This window comes from Oryctolagus cuniculus, chromosome 2, assembly GCF_964237555.1.
Source record: "Oryctolagus cuniculus chromosome 2, mOryCun1.1, whole genome shotgun sequence".
In the NCBI taxonomy this organism is placed as follows: domain Eukaryota; kingdom Metazoa; phylum Chordata; class Mammalia; order Lagomorpha; family Leporidae; genus Oryctolagus; species Oryctolagus cuniculus.
Window position 1 is genome coordinate 48,582,934 of NC_091433.1, and position 24,527 is coordinate 48,607,460.

Here is a 24,527-nt window from a genome sequence, read left to right on the forward strand (position 1 = left end):
TATTAGCAGACACTAGTCTTATTTATGTGATCCCTTTGACTCTTAATCCTATCATTATGATCAATTGTGAACTGAAATTGATCACTGGGACTAGTGAGATGGCATTGGTACATGCCACCTTGATGGGTGAATTGGAATCCCCTGGCACATTTCTAACTCCAACATTTGGGGCAAGTCAGCTTGAGCATGTCCCAAATTGTACATCTCCTCCCTCTCTTATTCCCACTCTTATATTTAACAGAGATCACTTTTCAGTTAAAATTTAAACACCTAAGAATAACTGTGTATTAATTACAGAGTTCAACCAATAGTATTAAGTAGAACAAAAAAAAATACTAAAAGGGATAAAGTATTAAGTTGTACATCAACAGTCAGGACAAGGGCCAATCATAGTTTCTCATAGTGTCCATTTCACTTCAACAGATTTTCTTTTTGGTGCTCTGTTAGTTGTCACCGATCAGGGAGAACATATGGTATTTGTCCCTCTGGGACTGGCTTATTTCACTCAGCATGATGTGTTCCAGATTCCTCCATTTTGTTGCAAATGACCGGATTTCATTGTTTTTTTACTGCTATATAGTATTCTATATAGTACATGTCCCATAATTTCTTTATCCAGTCTACTGTTGATGGGCATTTAGGTTGATTCCAGGTCTTGGGTATTGTGAATTGAGCTGCAATAAACTCAGTTGTGTTTTCTGGGTCAGATAAAGGAGGGATGCAAAATGTTGTAAATTTCCCATCCCTTTACCTGAAATGCTTTCTTGGTTTTATATTCGCCTGGGTGCTAAGACTTCTCAACTGGTCTCCAGAGTTCCCAGAAAAGTATCCTGGTCCATATGTGATTGTTAACTTGTGTTTCTGTGGGAGAACATGGGCCTTGATCTTCCTAGTCTGCCATCCTACTGATGTCACTCTGAACCCATGTTATTTTTATAGGAAGAATAAAATGTTATATTTTCTACATCTTTCCCTATTCAATGGATATCTTTCTACCTTCTCACTCTCAAGGCACTTGGCTTTGCTTTTTTTCCACATTTATAACATTCTTCCATTAGCTTTCACATGTGTTACATCTCTTGGCTAGGCTAAGAGGCATACAGAAGTGTGTGTGTTGGGTTGGTATGTTTTAACGGAAAAAAATGAATAAAACAAAAAGAGAAGGGTCTGGAAATAACAAGTCAAGGAAGGTCATTCATTGGGAAAAGTAGGTGCTACAGGCCCAAAAAGAGCATAAACAAAACAATAAATCTTGGTGGTCAAGAATATTTAAATCCAGGGGAGTAAGGGAAGGTGACAGAGGACACAGAGAAATCTGGCAGAGACTTACAACAGAGGAAGAAAAAACCCACCATTTAGTTTGCAAGTGACAAGGCCTATGAGTATTAGGCATGCTTATAAATGTTCTCTACACATTTTTATTTTAATTGACATGGAAATATGAGGACTGCAGCTCTAGAGTGCTTTAAAAATCAAGCCTATAGCATGCAAATAGTTTGTTAAAAAACTGCTCACATGGGGAATGTTAAGACACATTGACATAAAAAAATAAACATAATGGACTTTCTCAGATTTGCATAAACAATTGCACACTGACCACCAGTCCACTGAATGGGAATCCTGTTTTATTTCCTGTTTCCTGGTGTTGAGTACTGAGACTCATTTAAGAAATAATACAAGTGATGAGGGAAGGCGAGGAGAAAGTGCCTAGTGTGCAGTTTGCTTGGTTGTCAGTCAGGCCTCTGTGAAGAAATTGTGTCCCAGGGTCCATGGCTACTGAGAACAGCTCCAGAGCCATCTGACTCGGTGGGGTTAGAGAGAAACAGATCCGTGCTTGTTCTTTATCAAGGAGGGATGTAGAAACGATCGTGACTACATATCACTGCCATCCAAGAAACACATGTAACACATCCACCAACATGGGCACCTCTGACTTGTAACAATTCAAGTCCTAATTAATGTAAAATGAACTAAGTTAAGTGATAAGCCCATTCTTTGAACGAGTGCCATAACTACCCTAGTGTACCTCGCTAAGCCTCAGATGGCTGATTTCCAAATAGATGGAAAGGAGTCTGTTTGGGGGTTTTCGTGGTGGTGATGGTAATTTGGTTTGCTTTAACAATGGCACGTTTCAACATCAATGGCCAGCCCTACCCAAAGGGAAATGGATCGTGACATTGCTCTTAAAAAGACCTGAATTAGTAGCCTAATGTATTGAGAAGGGTGATGAACTAGACAGGAGGAATCAAAAACAATCACATGTGCTGACAACACAGCCAGGGAACAAAAGAGCAGAGCCAATAATGTGAACCTGAAGGCATAATAACTAATAACACTTCTAAGTGTCTTTATTACTGTTATTGTTTTAAATCTGGCTAACACTTGGCCTCTCTTGTTAAAACCGAAATCTTATCTATAGTTGCTATCTCCCCTGTATTTCAAAATGTTGTTTTTAAGGCAAGATTTGAATACATCAGAGACTCTTTCATATCTTGCTGAGGGAAAGTTCAAATGCAAGAGTCTCCGTAATAAAGCCTACCCAGATATAATAAATGGGGCTGTCAGATTCATTCTCACTTGAGACACCAACTGTAGCTAATATTACTTGATATGCAGATGTTTTCTGTCTCTTTCTCTCAGTCAAAAAAAAAGAGGGGGGCATTTAGATGGAATTATGATAAATTGGTACTAATATGAGAAGGCTCTGCTACAGTGTGGCAAAGAGCTCAACGGGTCAAGAGTTAGAGGCTCATGCGAGCAGCACAGCCCTCACCTCTGTGCTCAAGGTCTCCGGAATTTATTAGTTGAACTATTCACTCTATTGCGAGACCACACAGCACTCTTTGGAAAGAGAAAATAAAACCCTGAACTATACTAAAGACAAGGCCCCCTGCAGTGCCTACAGCACAGCACCTCCCTGGCCACAGGTAGAAATTCAGGACTTAATGAAGAATGAAAGTACTCACACACTTCTGCCAAAAGAATGAAAAACAGAAAAGCAGATCCAGACCATTCTTCATCCGGATGCCAGAGCTGATGTGCTTATCCTCAAGGATTCTGCCGTCCCTGGACGCACCACTGCTCTGCCTGCTGGAGTTTCCTCCCGTGGCACTGGCTAACAGTCCCCTTCGCATTTGTTTCCACTTACCCTGCCCCTTCCTTTCACGCCTTCCTGCCCACTCGTTGCAGGTACACAGCACCGCAGAGGAATGTGAGAAACTGCACTCAGCTTCTTCTGAAAGAAAAGAAAAGAAAAACTAATGATAGGAGCAAAGGGCAAAGGGTCTAATGGGGCATCGCCCTAAGTGATGAGGCATTTCTTCCTTGAGAGCACTTGAGAGGCTCTTCTTGGGGTCTCCTGTCAGTAATCAAACATTCTCTGAAGTCCTCCTGACCTGGGATCTGTAAACCTACAGCACAGTCTTTTATCGTGCTTCTGAGAGTTTATTTTGGACAAATAAGTTCAACTCCACAGGCAGAAGGAGATTTACTTCACCTGAAGACATAGTACTATAATACCCAGTCTACACATGAATAAACTGAGCAGAGGTTGAGCATTCATTCACTTGCAGATCTTGTTCGGAATGGAAGACAGAGACTAGCCATAGAAAGAGAACCGAAGAGGGACCTGCATTGTGTAGTGTATGGGTTAAGCTGCTGCCTATGATATCAACATCCCACCTCAGAGCCTAGGTTCAAGTCCTGGCTGGTACTTCCCATCCAACTTCTTGCTAATGTGTCTGGAAAGGCAACAGAAGATGGCCCAAAACCTTGGGCCCCTGCCCCATGTAAGAGACCCAGATGGAGCTCCAGGTAGCTATTTTGGGGGTAAACCAGAGGATGGAAGATCTCTTTTTCAAATAAATACATTTTTAAAAAGTGAAAGATAATCAAATATTTATCCATCATGACTCTTTGAATAGCTACACACTCTACCCTCAATTTTCCATGGAAATGGTCTGAATAATTTATTACTGTAGCTAGTCTCCAATTACACCTCCATATTATAAAATTCATTACAAAACAACATCTCTTTCTCTAAGTTTATCTCCTGAATTAAATTTGGCTAGGGTAGCACTCAAGATTGCCGAATGTTAATACCCACCAAATGCTCAGGAGGGGAGAGGCAACAGAGCACTCTACTGTGACACTGAAGCCAAGCCTGGACAGTGAATCCCCAGAGAATTCCTTAGGTAGAAGGACCTGGCCGACCATGTTTACAGGTTAAAGTTCCAAGGTTTCCAAAAATTAAGATGCCTAAAGGAAATTAGAACTAGTGGTTCCAGATTTTCTACATAAGAAATCATCCTTCCTCACCATCCCAAGCTCCTAAAAACTCAGGATTTGAGTCACTTCACTGTGTTTACAGATACCAACATTTCAGAATCAAGGTGAATACCTACACAGTGCTCACCAGAGGCCTTTCCCTCATCCACCAACCAGCCCCAGGGAGGACAGGGATCTGTGCTGATTGAGTGCACCCACAATGTAGCATGAAATAACTGATGACACATCCCCTGCCATGCTCTTCCTCAAGCTCATAGTCCCCCACTCTGGAAACATCCTCACTATCCTGTGGCTATGGGCCAGCCTTATTCTGCCCTCCTTATCTTGGGTCAATGATGCCCCACTTGCAAGTGTAGGAACTGTCCTGGCTCCTTTTCCCCTGTCCAAGACCTTCCCTCTTTACCTCCTCTTCCAAAGAACTTTGCATTGATTTCCCTGAAACGAGGCAGCTGGCTACTTTATATAAAACAAAAGGCACACCTGTGCGAAGGGCTGCTGGGAAAATCAGAGTGCCTTTGTAACGTGAAGGGCTCAGAAGTTCCTGTAGTCTGGATTGTCTTTAGCAGTCAGTGTTTCCTACGGACCTCTCAGGTATGTTGGGGTCCCTCTATAAAACTGAAGCGCCAGCTGTAGCTGGTTCCAGCACCACTGTGACTGGATTCAACTCCTAGCTGCAATACTTAACAATTTAAGACCTTGAGCTCATTAGTCCTGCTTTCCAGCCTTAATTCCTCACATGCAAAATGGAACAATATTACTCACCACACCAAGCTATTGTGAGCATTAAATGACATGATTCAAGTTAAAGCAATAGTGTTGAACTTGTCACACAGGAAGTGCTAAATAAATGTTGTCTGTTGTAATTTTTCCCTGAATTTTGTCTATTGTAAAATGTTATCTATTGTAATTTTTCCTTGAATTTTCCTTGAATAGCACTTTAAGAATGTATCTGCAGGAAATAGCATTGAATCCTGGACAAATACAGGTCCTCCTGCTCTACTTCTTGAGGCTTAATGTAAGATAGGCCCACAGGTTCCTGAAAATGCAAGAAGATCCTGCGACATGCTTCTTACAACTTAAAGGGGGTATTTCCCATAACTGAAAACAGAGAATGAAGGCTTTTGTTGCCTTATGGCATTAGCACAACAGCCATGGGCCTACCACCACTGCAATTTCTTATCTGAACAAGAGTTATTACTATAGAGGTAACATAGTCTCAGGTAAAATAATGAGATAGGCCAATCACATGTTAATTACTTCCCAATTTTTTTCTCTGGGTGTTAAAAACATCTTCTACAATGTAGGCATTGTGCCACAGCTATTAAGCTGCTTCTTGGGATGCCTGCATCCTGTATCAAAATACCAGGTCAAGTCCCAGCTCCTCCACTTCTGATCCAATCTTCTGCTAATATGTCTGGGGAGGCAGCAGAAGATGGCTCAAGTACTTGGGTTCCTGCCATCCACAGGAGAGACCCAAATGAAGTCCTGGTTCCTGCCTTCTGCCTAGGTCATTCCTGACCATGGCAGGCATTTGTGGAATGAATCAGTGGATGGAAGATTCTCTCTCTCTCTCTCTCTCTCTCTTTCTCTTTCTCTTTCTCTCTCTTTCACTCTGCATTTTAAATAAATAAATAAATAAATGTTTAAAGAATAAAACATGTTTTCCATGTTTTCATTCCTTTCCTGGTCTCAATGCAACCTCAATGGCCAGAGACTAATTGATAAAGAATTTAGACCTTCAGAGTAACCAATTATCCAATTTATATGGGATTTTGGGGTTACAGGCACACAGGCTTTTCAATCCTAAAACCAGGATAAATTGGTAGCCCTATTTCCTGGCACACAGTCTGCCTATTGATGAAGCTAACCACATCTGAGTAACTGGCATTGATCACAACCTGCTCATCCTTGTGACCTGGCCTATGCATCTGCACACACCCTCCTCCCCACATTAACCTGTGAATTCCTCCCTGTTCTTCACAATATATCTCAGTGGTAATGTCCTGAAGGCAACCTTTCTAGCTCACTCCAAATCAGGTTCCATGAAACGTCCTCATTTAACATGTTCATGGCACCTCTTCTTTTCTTCCCTAGCATCTGAACTGTAAATAACAGCCTAGAGAAATACATTTATCTGTTTGTGATTGTTTCACATACAACTTCCTCACCACTCCATAAGTTCTGTGAGGTCAGAGACAAAGAGAATAATCACACATCCATTGATCATGGTGTGGGGAGCAAACCGGACTGGACTGAGTTGCTGGAATTGGGACTTATTCTATGCATCTGCTCTCCCACAATATGGTGCTGGGAGAGGAGAAAACAGCTTCTACGCAGCTGCCTCCAGTTCAGCCAATAAACTGTAGGACTTGCTCCTGATTGGAGGAGAGCAGCGTACTCGGCGTGTGGGCAGCCGAGTTGGGATTGGCAGAGGAGGACTATAAAGGAGGAGAGAGACGGCATGCACCAGGAACATCTAAGGGGAACATCTAGCTGAAGGAACACCTGTGCAGCCCCCGAGAAAGCCGGCCGGCGGTGTGCCGCTCCCCTGCGGAAGTGGGGAAAGCGGCCAGGGGGAACTGCCCTTCCACGGAGGTGGAAGGGATAGTAGCCAACCCGGGAAGAACCAGCAGCAAACCCGGGGAGGGCCGAGCAGACGAAAGAACAGCGCAGGGTCCTGTGTCGTTCCTCCACGAAGAGGGGGAGCGACATAATGGTGCCGTGACTCGGATATGAAGCCTAGGCAGGGTTTGGTGTCGTTCCTCCACGAAGAGGGGGAGCGACACATGGTATAAGGGAGTTGAAGGAATTAATCCCACTATTCGAGGCATATGGGAGAAGAGTAGTTGAAGGGATTAATTTGGTGATTAAAAAAAAAGTAATGAAAGGAGTGACACTGGGTTTTTTTATAGACAGGAGCTCCTAAGATCAGATATTTGAAATTTCCCAATCAAATGCCAAGCCAGGGGTCTCTGGACATCTGGTCCCAGCTCCTGTGTGGCTCTCATTAGAGCAAGCCAGATTTCCAAGGTGCCTTGACTCCAGTCCCTGATTCTGCAGGCCTCAGACTTCTCTGGCCAAGCCAACCATGTCCCAGCAGCTGCTCTAGGCTATGAGTGCCTAAGCTTGGTGTTCACTGCCTGGTGGTTGCCAAAACTACAAATGAGCAAATGAAGTGACAAACTAGCTGGAGGGTAGGTGAATCAAAAGGAAACTCTTTGATCTCACAGAAGTAGTGGGTAGAACAGTGGTTACAGAGGCTGGGGGAAAGGGAATGGGCAGGAGGGAGTGTGGTTAATGGATACTGTGGTGCAGCTGATAGGAGGAATAACTTCTAATGTTCTACAGCACAATAAGGCAAATATGCTTAAAATCATGCATTATATATTTAAAAATAACTAGACTAGAGGATTTTAAATATTCCCAGCACAAAGAAATGATGAAACTTTGACGTGATGGATATACCAATTACCCTGATCCAATCATTACACATTGTACACATGTGTTGAAACAGCACACTGTGCCCCATAAATATAAACAATTACTGTCATTTAAAAATTAAAACCTATCTGTTAAAAAGAAAGAATGCTTTCTCTCTGTACCCTTGCAGCTTAAATTTACCTCTCCTTTAAAATATACCCTTTGACCCCATAACATCTTTCCTAGGAATTTGTTTCAAGAAAGGCAAACAGATTTATGCACTAGGAGCAGGGAGAGCAAGGTCTTGATTTTGTTTGTGACTCTATCTCCAGATGCAGGCATCCAATGGCAATTTTCTCAATTATTCACACAATATGATAACAACCAGATATGAACTCTTTCAATATCTATGCCTAGAGGGAAGAAAGAGAAGGGGGGGGGGGGGAGAGCACAGAAAGTATTTACAGATGGTTGCTTAGGATGGTGAGGCTTATGTAAATGTTTTCTTCTTTGGGCTGTTTGCAAATTTTCTATAATTTGCACTATAACTTCTACTTAAAATAAATAAATGAATATGGAACCTGTGGATTGTGTTGATGCTTGGTTTAAGAATTTTGCAAGAGATGGTTGTCAAGTGAAGCAATAAAAGGAGGTGCTAATTAGTCTCAAACAGGTTTCATCACTGTCACTAACCCAAGCCCACTTTCTTAGGATCTGGCCACCCACCTAGTTCATCCCATCCCTAGAGTGAGTTTCTTCCTAACGAATTACCCTGTCCCATTCCCCATAACCACTCAAAGAAAAGAAAACCATATCTCTAGGGCAGGCATTTGGTGTAGCAGTCAATACATTGCTTGGGATGCCCACATCCCACATCAGAGTGCCTGGGTTCAAATTCTGACTCCAGTCTCAGTTCCAAGAACTTCCTGCTGGCACACATACTGGAAAGCAGCAGGTGATGGCTTAAGTGGCTGGGTCTCTGCCATGCATGTGGGAGATCTGGACTGAGTTCCTGGATCCTCGCTTTAGCCTGGCCCAGCCCCAGGTATCAGCTATTCCATACGTTTGGGGAATGAACCAGCAAATGGGAGAATTTCTCTCTCTCTCTCTCTCTCTCTCTCTCTCTCTCTCTCTCTCTCTCTTTTTGATTATTCTTTCAAATATAGTAAATATATAAATAATTTTTAAAATAATATATTAAAAAAATTACTTAACAATTATTTAGATTATGGGTCTTATTTACACTCAACTTCTCAAAAAGTAAAAATGTGGTCACTTGGGTAAGAGTAAAATATACAGGAGAAAGTAGTCTTCAAGGTAAGGTCAACATTCCTGCAACTCATTTGTCAAAGGACACATGGTGACTGACTTCAGGAAATACAGGAACTGGTTGCAAAAAAAGAAAAGACTATTCATTTCCAGATCTTGCTAGGAAAGGTCATTTTAAAACCCTTGAGCCAGAAGGAACAGACATATGTAAACAAGAGAATGAATTGTATTTTGGATCCATTCATTATTGCTGTTGATCCTACAAGTAACCCGCAGCTTCCAGGTAGCCCTCAATATTTACTCCTGAATATCCCAGGGAATGCAACAAACCAATATTCTCTTTCTTAATCGCCAGATTAAGAAATCGAAGATTTTTCTTTTTTCTCTTTCCTTTTTTATAATATGTGAAGGCTCAGAGAACATTAAAAATCTAATTCAGAGCCATTTAGACTTTAGGACTTAGAGCATTTATTTAATCAACATTTATTGAACACCTTTATGCGGAGGAAGCTGTGGAAGGATTAAAAGATGGTCAAAACACAATCCCCATCCTTGAAAAATACTTAATCCAGTAGGGCCACAGTCTGGTAGGACAACTGGGGAGCAGCAGGAAGAATATGCCCAAGTGAGTTTGAAGAGATGTCCCCAAATCTTTTCTAGTTTTTCACTGAGAAACATGGATCCAGTCCTATTACTACACAAGGTCCCAGTTTTGTCAGCTGATAAATAGAATTAGGAATCCCTACCTTACCTCCCTCTCCAGGCCTGCTGTGAGGAGCAAATGAAACTCAGGATGGGAAAATATCCTGAAAAATGCAGTTATACAGATAGAAGATAGGGCCATCGTCACTGTGAAATTCTTCATTCTACATCTCTTTTAAAACTCTGTAAAAGGGGCTGGGCATGTGTACAGCTGTTAAAATGCTGCCTGGGATATCCACATCCCATATCAGAGTGCCTGGGTTTAAGTGCTGGCTCTGCTCCCAATTTCAGTTTCCTATTAATGCACATCATGAGAGGCAGCAGGTAGTACTTGGGTTCTTGACACTCATGTGGGAAACCTGGATGGAGTTCCCAGCTCCTGGCCCTGCCAGGAATTTAGCTGGAATTTAGGGAGTGGGCCAGCAAATGGAAGACACCTCTCTCTCTCCCCCTCTCTCTCTCTCTCCCTCTCTCCCTCTCTCTCTGTCTCCCTCTCTCCCTCTCTCCCTGTCTCTCTCTCTCTCTCCCTCTATCCCTGTCTCTCTCTCTCTCCCCATTTTTCAAAGAAATAAACAATAAAGAAATAAAAATTTAATAAAAATGCAATAAAAGGGTTTTTATGTTTACTTCTGAATGCCATCTTCCCCTAAGGAAGCTTTTGAATGTACACAATTGAGTCCCGTGCAGAAGAGACTAAATGACATTTTGCTTGCGACTATTTTCCCTCCTGAGTAGGTGTCAGTGTGTGTAACAGTTTCTGTCTTTGGCCATCACCTTTTCTTTTATGAAAATGTCTTTTATTTTAAGAGTAAAGGAATTTACAAATGATATACTTTGGTCCCTGGAGAAACTTCAACAAGGTGGTTTGAGGAAGACATTTTTGTGTCATTTTCTTCTAAATGTCTCTCTCTGAAAACTAAAAGGATTCAGTTCAAGGACATAACAGTGAAGTATCGACTATTTACACAACTCAAAAATGGTTTGGAAATGGGGGAAAAAAGTAGACTGATTAATTCAGTGGCTTATTGAAATTCCTCAAACATTCTATGTCACCTTACCTAAATCTACAAGCTCAACTTTCTCCTTTGGAAATGTTTACAGTTTTTTCCCTTTTAAATACAAATGCATCCTATCTGGGACATGACTCCTCCCTTTGTCCAGCATATCTACCACTTGCCCTTTAGTCACTTGGTAGCCCCATTGGTTGTCAGATCATCTACAGGGGTATTGTGGTGCTGTGTGCAAGTAACCCTTGTTTCACTTAACAACAGATCCAACATGCAAAAGTCATGATGCAAAGGAGCTATCAGGGCATAAAACATGGAATAACGGGTGAACTCTGCTTCTACATGGTAATTCTGCAGGGCATGTTGGACCAAATACAGTTTAAAGAGGGTTTGGTACTATCCATGGTTCCAAGCATCCACTGGAAGTCTTGGAACATATCCTGTATGAATGAGTTCCAAGTCCCAGCCTTCAGCACTCATCTCTCCCCTTCACATCCCCCATGTTATAATGCATAGAGTCCCCCTAGCCCACCCTCACCATTGGCCATCCAATATGACATGTGTTTTTCCTACATCTGTGCCTTGTGTTCTTCTACCCTCTCTGTTTGCAATACCCTTCCTTACTACATGCACCTATCAAAATCTTATTTCATGTCCAGGGTCAGTAAGAATGCCTTCCCAATCTGTTCTTCCCAGATTATTCCAGATGGATATCCACATTCCCTAGTCTGTTTTTCACTGCTTTCTCGTATTTCTCCCATCAGTTATTGCATTCTGCTTGGTTTCCATGACTTCTTTACATGCATAGCAATGCCATGCTAAAGACTGAATCTATGATCTGTGTTGCGGTTATTCCCCACTCCACCACCACCACCACCACCACTGTGTTAGTCAGCAGGGTCTGGAGATTATTCTTGCTCATTCTTTGGAAAGCTTGTCCCTCCAGTGAAGAAAGCCCTGGTCCTGTGTTTCTGGGGTCTAGAAACATCTTAAAGGCAAGAAGTGTTTTAAAGGGAGGGAGGGAGTAGGTGGAGAGACAAGAAAGTAGGTCCAGCATGTCTGGGGTTGAGCAAACACCTGGGTGTGCCCAGCAGGGGCCAATCCTGGGCCATCCTGGCACAGCTCCCTGAGTTAGAGGGGAGGGTGATGTGTGCACACACAGAGGGCTGGCCATGGAGGATGCTTGTCTAGAAACACAATGAGGAGAGCAGGCCACTAGAGATAACTCTTAGCAAGTGGATCTGTTAGGATATACCCTCCCGAAAAAAGCCACTCTGGCCTATGCCAGCATTCAACAGTGGCACCATGTGGCAGTGAGGAGCAATGCAGGGCAAGGACAGCTGCAATGGGAGGACAGACTCAGGCTCCTACCTGTCGGCAGGAAGCTCAGAAGGATCCCTTTGCCTCAAGAAGAGTTAAATGGTTCTGGAGGAGGGAGGCCATCTTAAGGAGGTGACATGTACTTTTCACAAAGCTGCTGGCAGGTGGAGGGGAAGGGCGGGAGACTATTTTAATTTAATTGGAGAAATTAGCAGATAATGAAGAGTCTTAAATTCCATACTAAGTTGCAAGCTCCTAGAAGAGAGCAACCAATTGCAACTCAGTGCCTTGGGCACAACGAGCTGCGGAATTGAGTATGTTAAAAAATATACATATATATGTTTACTTTGCATCTATCTGAGGACTAAATAAATGATATCAAGTACCCCCAGAGGGATGCAATGATTTATTTAGCCACTCTCAACATGAGTTATACCCTAATGTTGTTCATTTGTCTTTGAAAATAATTGTTTTGCTTCTCCTTGGATGGACACACACACAAAGTGTTTAATCAAAATATTAGCCAGTTGGTCTACACAGATATTTTCCATGATCCTCCAGGATTTAACCTTTGTTGAATTCTGTGATATTTACTCAGGACATATTTTCATCTTTTAAACCTTCCCTGCTAAGTCATCCATGACCTACTAAGAGTGCAAAGGCAGTTACCCAGTTAGGCTGACTTGGCTCATTGCCAATACAAGGCCCTTGATTCTTGGCACCTGCCATTCCTTGCTCCTTCCTGCATCAGTTGCAGGAGCATTCTCTTTTTCCTCATAAGCTACACTGACACTTCCAGCTCATGGATATGCACTTCCATACCTATCCACAGAAAATTCATAATTTTCACCCAGGGTGATATAGTTTTGGGTCAAAACCCCCTCCCTTACTCTCCATTTCATACTCTTATACCTCCTTAACTGATGGCCTCAATCTCAAGCAAAACTATTTTCAAGTAGATGAGAGAAGTGGGGCTTGAAATATAGAATATATCGTCATCTCCTGTTGTATGATAAATAGCTGTTATGGTCATTTATGGTTCCCATGTTCCAAAATCTCAAACTGCATCACAGATGTTCTTTAGCCCAGCTTTCTAACATCTGTGCAGGGAAGGCAGGGTGCAGAGTTACCAGCTCCATTTTGCAGATGAGAATAGTTATGGGGGGCCCAAGGGGCAAGGATTTGACATTTTTAGGACATTGTGATTATACTTTATTAGCCTTTACTCATAACATACCGGAGCAGCCGGCAACCAGCATGTGTCAATGTCCAGCACAGGGTCATTTTATAAAGTCAGTAAGAGCTCAAAACAGACCCCGAGATATGGGGACTTCCCATCTCAAGTTGCATTCACTATTTTCCTAAGTTACAGAGGCATGCATCAAACCACAAATACATACAGATACACCCAGAAACAAGAACTTCTAAGAACACACAGACGTCCATGCTTGTACAATGCAGCCAAGTAATTTTCTTTATTGTACTTTCAAAAAGCAAAGCAGCACACTCTGCCTCTCTCTCTTCTAGCACAAATAGCTTCAGTCCAGTGGGCTGCCCAAAAGACATGGTCTGTTCATAGGAACCATTTGCCTTTTGGACTCCTAAGTTCTCTAAGGAATATAAAGTATTCTCTAGTGAATATAAAGTACTCTTGCTGCATGTCATTGGAGTCTATCCAAGTAGGAATCAACAAATAATAATAATAATAATACATTATACTAGGATTTCCATATCAACCCTTCATGGTCAGTTAGATGTTCTCTCAATTTCTTTTTCCTAAATGAAATCTACTGCCTTGAGTTAGTTCCTGAGATGCAGGTATCTACTGCCTTTATGAACAGTGAGTGCTTCAAAGGCCCATTTGGGTTGTACTGTCGAGCTGCCTGGAATAGCGCAGTAACCCATGTTCCAAGGTAGAACCAGCAAAGCTTCCAGAAAACATGAAGGAAAATGCCCCATTTCTAATTATCTCATCCTTTCTTCTCTGGGTAGGGGTACCCCATGCTCATACCACTCACCAACTTAAGAAGCATTCCCAAGGAGCTGGCCACTTTACTCACCCACACCACACAATGTACCTAGGCCAGGGCAGACCAAGACACTCTCATATGCACAGTGAGATGCAGAAAGTCTAACTGCAGCCTAGAGAAGGACCCATGTGCTGGATTACTCTCTGATTTCTCTAATTAAGAATCTTCGGCAGGACAGTAAGCCTAAGCTCTGGGTCTCCACCACTGTTCTCTAATCATTAATGTGGCTTTGGAATTAAAGAAGCTATTCATTTCCTTCTAGGTATACAACCTGCACAAAGGTGTGTGTACCCATGCGACGGGTTCTCACTGCTGCCCCATCATCTGGACAGCTGGCTAGCAGTAGGTGTGTGTCCCTGACATGAAAATACCAACACACTCTTCAGCCCAGGAACTCTGCTTTCTTCTGCTATTAAAGCTGCTCAACATAGCCACACTGAAGAACAGATGTTTTAAAGAAGGCTTTCGTGTGAAGTGACTTATAAAATAGTAAACAAACAGGTAAAATGTGGCTACTTTTTCAGTACTCTTTAACCATTCCTGGTGATGTATCTAAACTTATCTTTTACACATTTCATCAAAATCCTTCTTCCTAACTCTTAAAATTTCATCTTCTAGATAAAATTCGGCATTTGGCACAGAAGTTAACTACATCCCATATCCAAGTGCCTGGGTTTGAGTCCCTGCTCCTCTCCCAATTCCAGCTTCCTGCTAATGTGGACCCTGGGAAGTAGCCAGTGATGGCCCAAGCAGTTCGGTCCCTGCCACCCACATGAGACACCAGGATTCAATTCCTAGCTTCTAATTTCAACCTGACTCAGCCCCAGCTGTTGCAGGCATTTGGGGGGCAAAGCAGCAGATAGAAGATCTGTTTGTGTCTGCTTGTCTGTCTGTCTCTATCTCTTTCAAATAAAATAAGCCAATATTTGAAAAGTATTCCAAACTGCTGCAGTCACTTTCCCCAGCTTGGCGGTGGGGAACATCCTGCCCTAGCTCCTGGCCCCGCAGGCTGTACCATTCCTGCCGTGCAGCTACCATCTCCTGTGTGTGAGGAAGCAGAGTCTTTACCTGGCCTACGTAGACATTATAAAAGCTTTTATCTGGGGCCAGCACTGTAGCGCAGCAGGTTAACACCTGGCCTGAAGCACCAGCATCCCATATGGGCACCAGTTCGAGACCCAGCTGCTCCACTTCCAATCCAGCTCTCTGCTATGGCCTGGGAAAGCAGTAGAAAATGGCCCAAGTCCTTGGGCCTCTGCACCCATGTGGGAGACCAGGAAGAAACTCCTGGCTCCTGACTTCGCGTTGGCGCAGCTCCGGCCATTGTGGCCATTTGGGGAGTGAACCAGCGGATGGAAGACCTCTCTCTCTGCCTCTCCTCTCTCTGTGTAACTTTGACTTTCAAATAAATAAATAAATCTTTTTTAAAAAGTTTTCATTCATTTTTTGATGATCATAAGGGAACTTTTCTCTGACCTCAGGCTGTGTGTTTTTGCTAAGAGAAACCAGCAGTGGTTTCTCCATCGTACCCTGAAGACACAGTTCAGCAAAGTTTCCTCTGGTTCTTTGTTAGCCACAAAACAAACAACAGAGGTCAACCGCACTGTTTCTCTGCTAACCTCAGCATACAGATGCACGTAGCTTTGGCTGACAGGGAGACTTTCCAACCTGGATTCTGTGAGTGGCCGTCTCTGACATTACACAGTAGGGTCGCAAGGTCTCTATGTAACTAATAGTTTAATGAACCTAGCCTTCTGCCAGAAAGAAATGCTTTCTCTCCATAGCTCTCAGAAAGAACCCTATTTCCCATTCATGATGGGACCTGGGAACACCATAGTGGGTCAGCCACATGGAACACCCCACACTCGCCACACTCCACATGTGGCACCATCACAGAGGAACATAAATGGAATATTTCCAGTCATTGGTGAAAATCCAGCACCTGAGAACATTAACTTTCATTTGATAAAAATAAGGGAGACATTGGCTGGCACTGTGGCTCACTAGGCTAATCCTCCGCCTGCTGCGCCAGCACCCCGGGTTCTAGTCCCGGTCAGGGCACCGGATTCTGTCCCGGTTGCCCCTCTTCCAGGCCAGCTCTCTGCTGTGGCCCGGGAGTGCAGTGGAGGATGGCCCAAGTGCTTGGGCCCTGCACCCCATGGGAGACCAGGAGAAGCACCTGGCTCCTGGCTTTGGATCAGCGCGATGTGCCGGCCGCAGCGCGCTGGCCGTGGCAGCCATTGGAGGGTGAACCAACGGCAAAAGGAAGACCTTTCTCTCTGTCTCTGTCTCTCTCACTGTCCACTCTGCCTGTCAAAAAATTAAAAAAAAAATAAGGGAGACATAAATTATTTTTTCAGCACATCAACATACAGAAGACACTTAGCATCTCAGCAAAATCAAGGTGAGGAAAGTTATCTAGGGGCCTTGGTGTGTCGTTTGGTATTCTATGATAAAGCAAGGCTTGCCCAGAGTCCTTTGTGCTAGAAATTAAAATGGAAAAAAATGATTCCTAGGGTTTTGTGATAAAAACACCATTGACTATGTCTAAAGAACTGATAAACTGAGAGTCAAAAGTATGCCACTGATGAGATAAGGTAATATATCCTGCTCTGATTTCTGTCTCACCATACAGTGGCCAGGTTAGGAGGGAAACTGGGGACAAATGCAGGGGACATCAAGAGCTCAGCCTTGACTTTGGAAGTCTCTGGCAGTTCTGATTTTGTCTCAAACAAGAACAGTATCCCATAGAAGAAGCTCAAGCTCTCTCTGAAGTACTGAGGAACCTAAACATGGGACTGATGATGTTCCATTTCTAGTTGTGGCCCTAATCTAAAGACTGGCAGGAAATGACAGGAGAGAAGCAAGAGGAAAGTGGAATGAAAAGGAAGGGAAAGAAACACAAGGAGGTGCGAGGGTTGGGTGCAGCAGTTAAGATGCCACTTGAGACACCTGCATCCCATATCATAGTGTCTGGTTTAAATCCCAGCTCTGCATCTGTTTCACCTTTTTGTTAATACATACACTTGAAGGAAGCCAGTGATGGCTCAAGTGGCTGGGGTCCCTGCCACCCATGCGGGAGAATAGGAGAATGAGATTGAATTCGAGGATCCTGGCTTCAGGTTGGCGCAGCCCTGGCTGCTGTAGGCATTTGGGGAACAGAATATCTTCTCTCCTATCCTCCCCTCCCCATTCCTCCCTTCCCCTCCTCTATCCTCTCCTTTCTTCTCCTCTCCCCTTCTCTTCTCTAAGTGAAAATAAATAAAAAGGAAGGCGAGAAGGGAAGGAGGAACAAAAGAGCTCCAAGATTTAGTCTCAATACTCAAAGCTCTACAGAAGTAAGTCCATTGTTCACCCCAATCATGGAAAGGCTCACATCTGAAAAACATTCACAATTTACATACCTGTCACCAAAGAGCAATGATGCAAGCTCAGAAGTCTGCCAAATAAGAATATCATCTTCTTTTCTTTCTTCCTTCCTTCCTTTCTCTCTTCCTTCCTTCCTTCTTTCTTCCTTTCTTCCTTTCTTTCTGATGCCTGGACAAGGACATGAACCCTGAACCCATGAGTATCTTCTTCTGTATACTTGCTGTTATCTGAGGGGATGCAAAACATTCTTGAATGTCATTTCCTCTTACCACCCCCACTTCCCAATCCTTTTTCTCTTATTTTTCCATTTTCCTTCCAAGTCCCTCTAAAATTTGAGCTTCAAAAAGCAGGAGAGGATTCTGATAAAGTCTGGGATGAAAACCCTTCCAATTTCTGGTCCTGGACATAGAGCCTGAAGAATTTCTGAGGCATTAAGTCATTAACCTCTCACCACCTCTGAGTGTTAAGAGACATGTGCTACTGGTATCTCCCACTTTATAGCAGGCGCAACAGAGGCAAAATAACGTTTCAAGATTTGCCCAAGTACTGGAGTCAATAAACAAGCAAGAAACGCACGCTTCTTTCTGCATTCATTACTCACTTCCAATAGACGCATTTATTGTCAAATGCTTGCTTGCTTTGTTTAGTTTTAATCCCACACCATTAACATGGGAGCCTGGAATATGTTGGCTTCTTAACAGCTCACAGCACCAGTCACTTAGGATGGAAAGTAAACAGTATCTTCTCCTCATAAGGGGAGACGAAAGGTTAGTGGGGAAGGGACAGCACAGCGTGAATGAGCCAGGGAGGCGGACTGAATGCACTGCCTCTCGTGAATCAGGCGCACAGCTCACTTAGGCCTCTGACGTGAGATATTCTGACTGATCTTGACACTGTGTCCACTGTCTGGGTCAGCTCCTGATATTACTAGATCCCAGGGCTGACAGTGTACCTAGTGATCAAGATGGCAAATTGTCCTCTGCGTCTTCTTAAATTCCTGCCTTCTATAACATACAGTCTGGCCAATGTTAATATCTAATTCAGAAAAAAAATGCAACCACAGACATTTAGCATATCATTTAAGACACTGGCACCGCATATCAGAATGCCCAGTTTCAATCTCTGGTTTCTGCTCCTGAATTTGGCTTCCTGCTAATGTATGCCCTAGGAGACAGTGGTGATGGCTCAAGTAGTTGGGTCCCTGCCACCCCCAAGGGAGAACTGGGCTGAATTCCTGACTCCTGGCTCCTGGCTCCTGGCTTCAGCCTAGCCCAGTCCCAGCTATTGCAGGCATTTGTGGGGTAGACCAGCAGATGTAAGCTCTCTCTGACTGTCTATATAAAAAAAGAAATACAGCAAAAGAAGACAAGATTTAGAATCAGGCAGACCTATCTTCAAACTCCGACTCCACTACTCACTGTAGACTCACTGTAAGACTAAAGGGCAAGTCATGGAACCTCTCAGGCTTACTTCCCTATCTATTACCTGGGAATGACAACGTCTAGCACAGAGGATGGCTCTGTGGAATCAGAGCTGGGAAGCAGATGGAGCGCACCTACCACATGATGGCATAGTATAGGGTCTCAGGTTCCTTTCTGTTTTCTACATTAAGTTAAATAACCAAAAAACAAATTTGCCTAACTTCATCAAAAGTCCTTGTTATTTTATGTAGTTAATGTACCTGTAATTAACTGCTGAGAAATAGTATTTTACCAAAAAAGCGATAAAATAAAATAACAAAAAAAAAAAGAATGGATGGAGAGAGGGAGTGAAGTAGGGAGGGAAGATGGAAGGAAGGAAAGAAAGAAGGAAGGAGGGAGGGGAGGGGAGGGGAGGGGAAGAGAGGGGAAGGAAGGGAAGAGAAGGGAGGGGAAGGGAAGGGAAGGGAAGGGAAGGGAAGGGAAGGGAAGGGAAGGGAAGGGAAGGGAAGGGAAGGGAAGGGAAGGGAAGGGAAGAACCAGGAATACAAGGAAAATAAGGGCAGGAGGAAGGCAGACAGGATGATACCAACCTGTCATCAATAATATAGCATGCAAAATGGAGATGGAAAATCTACACTGAAGTCTTGTTTCCTAACATATGCTATTTTGGTGACCTTAGGCAAGTTACTTAACCTCTCTTCATCATTCTTATTTTTTTAAAATAAGTTTGTAATAACAACTCCCTCAAGATTATTTTAGGATTAAATGCAACAAGAATTATAAAATTGTCTAGCACAGGGTCTTTCTGACAAATAAAGAAAAAGGAAACTATTATATTTCATGGTCAGTTCTCGAACTACTCACATAAGCCCTCTTAGAGAGGACAACTCAGTTTGCTTAACCTGAAGTCATCAGAAGAGTCTTGTCAGTGCAGGGCACATAGTATGCAAAGTCAAGAGAGCCCAGAAAGCTCCACTGTAGAGTTGTCATATTAAGTTGGTCTTATTAACATGAGCTCACCAGACTGCATAAGGAGAGAATCACAGAAACCAGTCCAGCCCAGGTTTAGCAGGGCAAGTAGCAAGTGACAGCTTATCTGCAGGAAGCAGCCCAGCAAGATGGACATACTAATATCCTTCTGGCTTTTCTTCTAAAGATGAGTCCTTCTTATATTTGCCAAAGCCATGAATGGAATACAGTTTTACAAACTGAGAGGGAAAGCAAACACGCTAGAAATGCAGACAGTGGGAGCATTTTCTCCCTAATCCCAGTCCTTGGTCATCTTTGCCTTGAGTTGAACTCCTTTAGCATTGAATTCATGATCTTAACTCTTCATCATTTATGGTGCATATTGCCAGAGTACAAGCTTCTCAAGGGCCAAGGACACATCTTCCACTAAATTTGCTTTCCTATACTTCCTAAAATAGCATTGAGAGTTAGAACATGCTGAAAAAGTGGTTAGAACAGTGAGTTCAATAACAGCATTCACAGTTTCAACTGGAATTTATCCACATGCACCCTTTCCCTTCTAAGACCACTGTCTACAATGATACTACCCACACCTTGCACAACCTTGGCAGAGGCATTCACAGACACTACAAGGCGAAGGAGCTTTAAGAATTAAATAGCGGCCGGCGCCGCAGCTCACTAGGCTAATCCTCCGCCTAGTGGCGCCGGCACACCGGGTTCTAGTCCCGGTCAGGGTGCCGGATTCTGTCCCGGTTGCCCCTCTTCCAGGCCAGCCCTCTGCTGTGGCCAGGGAGTGCAGTGGAGGATGGCCCAGGTGCTTGGGCCCTGCACCCCATGGGAGACCAGGAAAAGCACCTGGCTCCTGGCTCCTGCCATCGGATCAGCGCGGTGCGCCGGCCGCAGCACACCGGCCGCGGCGGCCATTGGAGGGTGAACCAACGGCAAAGGAAGACCTTTCTCTCTGTCTCTCTCTCTCACTGTCCACTCTGCCTGTCAAAAAAAAAAAAAAAAAAAAAAAGAATTAAATAGAGCCATTTGCCTATGCCATCCCAACCCTGAACCATTTCCCAAGGCTTTTCTAGGGTAGACTGGCCCACACTTACTGAAGAGGAACATTTTAGACCCCTGGAAGTAAACCGTAAGGTCATATATAGCTTTTATATCTCAATGCTCAATGAATACATGTACAATAGGAAATATGTACTATAGGAAAGGGAAAGTGAACCACTTATGTACTTCATATTTTCTATGTTGGAAAATGAGTTTGGGTGTGATGCAGAAACATTTATAGCCTTGAACATTTTATCTTGTGTTCAAAAGTAATCTCTGTGCTGGGGCCGGTGTTGTGTCACAACAGATTAAGCTGCTGCTTACAACACTGGCATCCTATATTGGAGCAGCAGTTCAAGTCCTGGCTGCTCTGCTTCTGATCCAGCCTCCTGTTGATGCCCCTGCAAAGGTACAGTGGGTGATGGGCCAAATACTTGGGCCCCTGCCATCCACATAGGAGACCCAGATGGAGTTCCAAGCTCCTGGCTTCACCTAGACCTAGCCATTGTGGCCATTTGGAGAGTGAACTAGCAGATGGAAGATCTCTTTCTCTCTTTGTCTCCCCCTCTCTCTGTCACTCTGACTTCAAATAAATAAAACAAATCTTTAAAAAAAAATCTCTGTGCTGATCAAGAACATTTTATTATGGGTCTATCTTTATTCTCATCAAATTTGCCTAATAGGTTGTCTTACTCAGAAGCAGTACAGTCAAGAGCTTTAAAATCAGGGGTGACCATACACCTTGCCGTGGTTGGAGTGCTTTGCCAGAAAGAGCCTGGGGTGGAGGTGGGCATCCTCCACCCCATGGGACCACAGGGACCATCACGTGGTTGACTAATATCCTCCTGTACCACTGGCCAGGCCATGTGGAAATAATACAGTGCTCACTATCCCTCCAGTTATCAATTCCACTCTGTGGCTCAGGATGAGCCTAAAAGTAGGGCCACCAGTGAGAAGATTGCAGGTGGTACTTGAGCACCTTAAGACCATGGATTGAATGGTAGGAAATTATCATTTGGCAGTTAGCTTTTAATAATTCCCACTAAACAAGGGAGAATCAACTTGTGCAACCTCACCATCATTTGCTTATCACCTATTTAACAAGAAAGCAGAGCTCACCTTGAGAACCTTCAGCATGGTGGGGAATCTAGATAGAATTTAATAACATTGTTCCTTTGCATTCTTTTTTTCAAATTTTATTTATTTATTTATTTGAATGGCAGAGTGACAGAAAAAGTGAGAAACACACACACATACAGAGAGAGAGAGAGAGAGAGAGAGAGAGCAACAGAGAGTTCTCCCACCCATTGGTTCATCCCACAACAGCTGAGGCTAGGCCAATCCAAAGCCAGGAACCCAGAACTCAATTCAGATCTCCAAATGGGTACATAACAGGGACCTAAGTACTTGGGCCATCATATGCTCTGCCTTTCCGGGTGAGAGCTGGATCAGAAGCAAAGGAGCTGGGATTACAGCCAGCACTCTGATATGAGATGTGGGCACCCTAAGTGGCCACTGCACCACAAGATTTGTCCCCTTTTTCATTCAATTTATTGTTGCCTTCTATATCAGCCAATGGTATTGATTTTCCATTTGTGTTACTTCTGCAAAGTTTTTAAATAAATGTAATTATGTTAAAAATTAATTAATCTAAAGAAAAATATTTAATATCTGCATACAGCTATGGGAGAAATTGTGAAAGTGATAAATTAGTGGATGAAGACTGAGGATTACAGCTAACTGCTTGAGAAGACAGAAGTTAATACAGGTGACTCTAGAAGTAAACAGCACACAGAGAGAGAACAACAGAGAGAAAGGGGGTCAGGAAAGGTAGAGACAAAGCTTAGAGGATTACAGGCTTGGGCTGTGTGCTCCAAGGGTCGGAGCTCCCAGTCAAGTGACTGGAGGAGGGAAAACCACAGAAGTGAGTGCTACCTGCAACCCTCCAGGGAGACCAGCAGCCTCAGGTGCCCAGGAAGATGGCAAAGAAGTGGGGGACTGATGAAAAGGCTGGATAAAAATAAAAACCCTGAGGCTTGGTTTCAGACAAGCACTGTGTGACAGCAATAAACACATAGAGAGAAAGCCCTGGGGCACCATGGAGAGAGCACTGAACTGGGAGTCAGGAGACCTAGTTTTAGTTCTGACTCTGCTGTCTCTAACTGTGTGGGCCATGACGAATACTTACTCTTTCTGGCTTCAATTTCCACACCTGTAAAACATCCCTTCCAATTACTATGTTCTTTGGCTCCATGTCCTTTAATAAGTATGTGAGCAAAATTTCCAATTTGGTATGATGGGGATAATTTAAAAGAGACAAGGTATTTGCTTCAAGAATATTCTCCATTCCCTAAGCAAATCTCTCCCTGACCCTAAACACACACACACACACACACACACACACACACAATTGCATTTAGAACTATAATCATTTGACTGTTAATATAATCACTGGCAAATGTTGGTCATAAATACTAAGTGCTAACGGGGTCAGAGTCCCTGGTGGACATTGAGGAATGTGCCTGGTGGGTGGTGGAGGGGAGCCACTTTTCCAGGGACGTCCAGGGGAATTAACCACCAGGCTGTACCTATGTGGCCTTGCAAACACCACCAAAACTCTCTTCCTGACCAAATCTACAAGGCCCTCTTTCCTTGCACTGGAATTCACCCGGCTCTTTAGCGAACATGCTTCAACTTTTAATGTCGGTAACTGTGTACAGCACATAAAATCATGACCCTTCTCTCTTGAGAATGAAGAAAGATGTCATATGGATGTTTGTCTTGGTGAACTGAACTTCAGATACTATTTTTATGAGACTCACCAGAGAAGGTGCCCCTGTTTATCCCCCACTGAAGGGCAGTTGCTCTGCTGTCCGGTGTTAGAATGGCCCTCTGCAAAGCAAGAGGCATACAAATCAAATCACATAACCACAGGTATTTCCTGAGCATCCAGTGTGATTTGTGCACATGAGTATAAAATATGGTTCTTGGCCTCAAGATGCTTGTAATCTTTCTAAAGAGAAAAGGCTAATAGCCACACAATAAAGAAAGTGAGGAGACAGTATACAGTCAGCTTTCTGTATCTACAGTTCCACATCTGCAGATACAACCACATGCAGATAAAAAATGAAAATATTCCGAAAAAAAAGTTACAACTGTACTTAATGGGTACAGATTGTTTTTTGTCATTATTTCCTAAACAATGCAGTGTAACTTTTACATTGTGTGGGGTATTATAGGTAGTCTAGAAATGATTTAACATATATAGGAGGATGTATAAAGATCATATGCAAATACGAGGCCATTTTACAAACAGAACTTAAGCATCAGAAGACATTGGTATCCATGGGACCTATTCCTGCAGATATTAAACAATGGAACACAAATGTTGACGATTTCCATGATTTCCATTTAAGATAACTTTAGCTCTCACTGGCTCACTCCAATCCACTCTCCACACCTCAAGCACAGCCCACTTTCCAAAAATGCGAACCTAATTATGCCACTCCTTGCTTAAAATATTTCCTCAGATCCACCTCCAAACAAAGACTGAATCCCTTTCCATAAAGGCTGTTTGGGACTGGGCTCCTATTTCCCTATTTCTCCTATTTCCTACTTTCTTTCCATTCTCCTTCCTCCCTGGTCCTCCCTGTGTGCTTGGAAGTTTGTACTGTGCTGGAAGC

The 24,527-nt window shown here is 43.3% G+C and overlaps 1 long non-coding RNA gene across 1 annotated transcript; it reads right to left on the reverse strand.

Annotated features, from left to right (window-relative positions):
- Positions 1–414: 414 nt before the first annotated feature.
- On the reverse strand, positions 415–23,750 carry LOC127487225 (uncharacterized). Its single transcript, XR_007913829.2, has 3 exons — positions 23,667–23,750; positions 17,440–17,631; positions 415–3,235 (listed from the first exon to the last, which is right to left on the reverse strand). It is a non-coding gene; the product is annotated as an uncharacterized lncRNA (long non-coding RNA).
- Positions 23,751–24,527: the final 777 nt, after the last annotated feature.